A 6,109-nucleotide genomic window follows, 5' to 3' on the forward strand; every position below is an offset into this window, starting at 1 on the left:
TCAAAACTGACTGACTGGAGTTGACTGTACTGTCATTAGCATTTAAAGGCACATAGACCCGGTGGTTTGCTTGCGTACACGGCGCACGGCACAAGCTTCCTTGAGAGACCTATGCTATCGACTCCTCTTTATCGTTAGCGTACACGGCGCACGGCACAAGCTTCCTTGAGAGACCTATGCTATCGACTCCTCTTTATCGTTAGCGCTTACACTTTGACCCATTTCCACGAGTCCGAAGTAGTCCAATCCACTGCTGATGATGACAGCTTTAATATTTTTTTTCTCTGAAGTCAAACAAAGAAGCATGCACCCTGGCATTCAAATTCTACGGACTGTCTGACACGCAGAGAAGACAATGAAGGCAACATTACCTAGCAACACCTACGCGCTTTACCGTCGACGACAGCTCAATTTCGGCAGTCTTTGTATCAATGCTAATGGTGATCGGCACTTTCATCCAAAAGCGCTGCAGCAACTACCGGGTCTAGGCACCTTTAAAATAAGAAAGTACACAAGGGTAGAAACAGTCAATTATGATTATACATTTGAAAGTTATTTTTCAGCAGCTGGGTGTGAGAAGTCAAAGTATCATACAAATATCACATTATTTCCAGTTGCAAAACTGTAGGTTTATGTAAACAAATCAATGAAGAAAATGTACTCTTACTGAACCTCAGTCAACAAATAAGACATAAGAATGCACATTTGCTCACTTTGCTGTTACATTTGAAAAGTAGCTTTTTATTGCTTCATGAGCAGCATCTTGACTGTACGTAGGTATGGCTTATTGCCAGTCACATGATTTAAAACTATAACAATATCACCTGCAAAGAATTAGTTGGATAATTAAATACAGTGTACATATATTAGTGCATGTTTGATGTACATGATCATTTGTAGCTTTGTATAGATAATGCAAATTTGGACTTAAGTGACACCAGGAGCACTGGACAACAGAACAAAACAGCATCAAAAAAAAAAAAAAAATATCTAGCAACCAACAGTCCTGACATGAGAGCATACATGCACACTTCACATGCTTTGAAAACTGTCCTTGTACTTCTACTGTCCAAGACTATCCAGCAGTAAGCTTTGGTGCAACTTCTGGATGAGGCTTCGCAGGAACTAGGTCCTGATATAGCTTGGTTAGTGTGCCCTTTGTCGTTGTGGAGCCTTGAGATGTCCTTCTTTTGCAACCGTGAGCCGTGAGAATTTTCTTGGAGAAGATCACTCCTGCAACGAACTGAGAATTTATTCATTACGCTATTATTTTTTTAAAATAATAATAACATGTAGTACGTGTTAAACTCTACTTCAAATACTCAACACACAAAATTCTTGCACAGAATAGCTACCTTGCAAAAAAACATAAGAAGAATGGGATTAGATTGATGTGGTACACCTAGCCATCATTTCATCACTCTCATGTGCTGGAGAGATACTGTTTAAAATACAGTGTACTTTTACAATCATTTTAACCCCTAAGTGCCACATACAGGTGAAGCCATTACGTTCAACATTCCATATCATGTATTGTGCACAAATTGCCTAGAGTAATGTGATGTTTTTCAAAAATTGATCACATTCTATTTTAAGCAGGTTGCCAATATTTTAGGATGCTGCATAGCATGCTGCTGGTATTTGAGGATGTTGCACAAGAATTTGGGTATGCTGCAGTGTAATGCTCAAATTCCTCATGAACCACACTAATAATGGGTTGAAAAAAAGAAAGAAACAAAGAAAGAAAGAAAGAGGAGTATCTTACCCTTGATGACATGGAAAAGCGGGAGAAAGTATGACATCAGTAGATGACTTCTCTGCACCAGAATTCAGCCAGGAGGATGCCATACACGTATCAGCACTGCATGTACTTGTACCCATGAAAGGAGCTAGCTAGGGGACAGCCTGATCGATGGTCATGGGTGGACTTCAAGTCTTCTATGGAGAAACCTTCTTGTGTCAGCCACTGGCACAATCAATCATTGATTCTGATGAGGAAAAAAAAATAACACAACATAACGATAATAGTGATGATTGAGAGAAGTGAAATAAGGTTAGGCAGAAAAATCACACAGGAAAATGATGTAACATACAAAATACAGCATTGGATGATTTAAAGTTTGGTGCTTGTGCTAGCTCCCAAATGACTGCTGGAATAAAAGACTCCCAAATATTCTACAATGTCGCATAGCATGCTGCTGGTTTTTGAGGATGTTGCACAAGAATTTGGGTATGTTACAGCGATATGCTCAAATTCCCAGTGAACCATACTGGGTTGAAATAAAGAAACAAAGAAAAAGGAATACCTTCTCCTTGATGACATGGTCAAACGGGAAAAAACATGACATCAGATGATCCACTTCTTTGCACCAGAATTCAGCCAGGAGGATGCCATGTACACATATTGATGTAAATCAGCGCTGCATGTGTATCATGTACTTGTACCCATGAAAGGAGCAAGCTAGTGGACAGCACGATCAATGGTCATGGATGGACCTCAAGTCTTCTATGGACTGCAAGTCTTCTATGGAAACACCTTCTCACATCAGCCACTTGCACAGTCAATCTTTGATTCTGGTGAGGAAAAAAAAACCACACAACATAACAATAATACACCTATTAATGATTGAGAGAAGAAAAATAAGGTTAGCCAGAAAAATCACACAACAATCCGTTAGGTGAATGATATACTGGTATAACATACAAATTGCAAAATACAGCATCCTTTGCCATTGGGGGATTTCAAGATCAGTGCTAGTGCTAGCTCCCAAATGACTGACTTAAACTGAGCTCCAACACCGACGGTCGGATTAACTAAGCGATACTTATCAAAGTTATTGATCCCCAGCAATAGGTGTTGGAATCGCAGCATCGCAAGGTCCGTGAGAATCGCACGACGAAAAGTAATGGCGCATGATTACACTCGAATATTAAAAGATGCAGGACTGCTTAGTTTTTAGACACAAAGTGAGGAAGACAGACTAAAATGCCCCAAATTTCAACCATTCTTCAAAACACAACTTAATATTTAATTTTATGCTTCCAGGCTCAGATTTATGAAGCCACATGCTCGTGTAGGGCCTACATTTCGTGGCGTGGGTGACCATTGCATTAGCATAAAATGTACATGCTACAGGCCTAACTCTTACACTACGAAATGGCGGAGCTAGGTTCAGCAGACGACATTCTTTGATTTCAACACCAAGCCCAGCACTTGACCGAAAGATTGGTCTGTATCTCGTCAACGGGGATATGTTCCACAGAGCAGAAACTGCATCTGGCTTTACGGATCCCCTCCTATAGACATAGTCCGGAGGTAGAGAGCCATAAGTAACGTCAAAAAAAAATAAATAAATAAAAGACTCCTCCTTCGGACAGACGAATCTTTCACAAGTTTGCCCAGCACCAGCAACCAGAAATTTATGACATATTTTTGAGGTCATCCTACCAGCACCTACGGACTTCAAGTTCACTTCAGTTTTATTGCCAGTGCCAGTGGCTGCCAGTGCTTAAGTTAGTGCTGAGACACAATCAAAGAGTATAGAAGCTAAGAGGGCATACTCTCGCGACTTCGCACGCAAACGGGTATAGTACGGCATGGAGCGGGAGCCCAACATGGAGCCCAATGGCAGCCAATTTAGTAATAATACCGCAAGCTTCTTAAACACGTGAGCCTATGGAGCAAACCCTACCTTCCTTTCATTTTCTTCATTTTAAAAGGAAGCACACAGCGGTAGAATTGCATTTCAGACCTCAAAATATCACAAAAAGTATACTTTCTGTCGATATGTAAGAAAAAAAAACCTGAAGTAATGTAATTACTTTTTTTATCAGTAGTCCCTCAGCAAGTTTGTGTTTGAGCTGACAAATGCCACCTATCTCTTTCTCTCTCCCTCCCGAAACATAGTTTGGTCTACCTACTTCAGCTCAAACTTTGTGGGCCTGCAGATTGCGATTGGAAAGTAAATGACATTTTTTTCAAATACATTTCATAGTTAGACAGGAATGATACTTCTTTACGACAAAACAAGATTCTAAGTACATACATCGGTACATATCTTCCCCTGTATGCCCCCTAAAAAGGGGAAAAATGAAAGGGAGACAGAAATACGAGGACCCAGTGATACGGCACTGATATCATGATCGCGTAATATACAGTACGCCCTCTAATCAATCTATCGGTCTGTTGCTTTCAATGGTGGAATGGCGTCCGTATTTCGCCCATGAGCGTATTAGTTCGCAGGAGTAAGCCCTTGTGTCTTAGCATAGCTTCTACTGATACTCTTGATTCACTGGAGCAGTTACCACTAAAAGTCCCAACAGAGTTAGCAGAAAATAGTGTTGTTGATGTAGCTTGCACCGAACCTGATATCACCACCCAATATGAGGTAGGCCTATGCCTACTATTCATTGTTAGGGATTACGCCTAACTGTTAGAACTACCGACTACCGTCTTGTTAGCCCGACCAGACGCTGTTAGAGTACGCTGTGCGAATAAATTATAGCCTGTCGCTACTAGTAGGGTTGGTTGTACCACGTATCGTCACCCCAAGGATTTGTAGCTTGTTTATTCTAAAATTAACACAAATCCGCCTAATTCTTACCTCAAATATGCCATAAATACTGCAGTTTTGAATGTCGTGACCGTCTCATTGATTATGAATCTCTGTTTTAAAATAGCGCAATTTTAGCACGTGCGTTTCGTTTTCTTCGCGCAGCTAAAAAGGGAACCTTGCGATCGGGCACCCCCTATAACCTCCATAGGTATAAAAGTTTACACATGAATTTCACAGCATAGGTAATACACGTGAATTTCACAGGCCATAGGTAATACACGTGAATTTCACAGCCATGCGTCGTTACTGAGCGGATGTGTAATTTTTAGCTTGGTTTGTTTGAGTTTGATTTTCGTTTCTTCGTTTTTATTGTTTTTATAGCTCATGACACTTAATCCCGCGCGTACCTTTTCGTTCTATAGTGACTATACGCAAACAGCCATGATACGCAGGGTGCGATGGGAAGGTGCCCTGCCGATAGGTGGTGCCCCAACCATACTAGATCTACACACTGTCTACAGTGACTGGGTTGTGTATAGAATCTGCGTAGTCGTAGATAACTTGTAGAATTTACGTGACACAGTAACACTAACAGTTCAGTACAACAGTAGCTGAGTTAGAACAACTCATTCCAAACTCTTGAGCTCTCATGTCATACTCTCACACTCAAAGACTCAGTCACACTTTCAGATACAGAACAGTCTTCTGGACTGGTTATCCCCACTTGATACGATCATGCGAAATTTGCACAGCAGGGGCAGGGCCGCTGCCGGCCCCGGGTCGGTCGGGACAATTCAATGCAAATCTCGCTGGTAATCACGGTAATTATTTTAGCTAAGATTAGGTCTACTAATAATGTATTGAAAGTTACGTTGACCAACCTTCCTCGAAGAATCCCAAAGGAGCAGTTCCTCTTTTTCTTAGGGGCCGTTTGCTAGCCATTTCTGAAAATATCAGATGGTTCGTACGTCGAGATGTTTGACTCCGGTCAGAGATCATCACGAAAGAGCGTTTGAAATGATGAACAGCAAATCGTAGCCGTCCCGTGTGTGTGGTTTTTGAGCGCGCGCGGTCGCGGACTAACGGTTCAGCAGTACATCGTACATTATACACGTAAGGTTCAATCAGCGACAAGAACAACACGCACATGACCTCTTACGTTACATTATTATCAAGAAAACTTGTAATCATTAAATTTTTGGTTTTGAATGGAAAAATATATGTTTAAAACTTTTTTATTGCAAATTAAATTTTTTTTTTAAATGTGTCAATATTTTTTGTGCTCCATATATTTTGAAATATATTTTTGTTGTGATCTTTGGTACGAACGAGCCTCATATCAACAATCCGGGGGTCCGTTTCATGAAGCTATCACATAAAAGCTATCACATAAATCTTAAAATGGCCAAGCCGCTCTTAAGCTAGGAGAGACTTTCACAGAGAAGTAAAAACCATTTCACGAAGTCTCTCCTAAGCTATGCGAGACTTTAATTTTTTCAATCGTCATGTTCGAGGGTAATACTAATTAACATATCATTAGCATATCATTAACT

At 40.6% G+C, this 6,109-nt stretch overlaps 1 long non-coding RNA gene across 1 annotated transcript; it reads right to left on the minus strand.

Annotated features, from left to right (window-relative positions):
• Positions 1 to 720: 720 nt before the first annotated feature.
• LOC140238861 (uncharacterized) lies at positions 721 to 5,586 on the minus strand. Its single transcript, XR_011901926.1, has 4 exons — positions 5,438 to 5,586; positions 2,307 to 2,574; positions 1,766 to 1,988; positions 721 to 1,243 (listed from the first exon to the last, which is right to left on the minus strand). It is a non-coding gene; the product is annotated as an uncharacterized lncRNA (long non-coding RNA).
• Between the last annotated feature and the right edge of the window lie 523 nt (positions 5,587 to 6,109).

Source organism: Diadema setosum, chromosome 15 (assembly GCF_964275005.1).
Source record: "Diadema setosum chromosome 15, eeDiaSeto1, whole genome shotgun sequence".
NCBI lineage: Eukaryota > Metazoa > Echinodermata > Echinoidea > Diadematoida > Diadematidae > Diadema > Diadema setosum.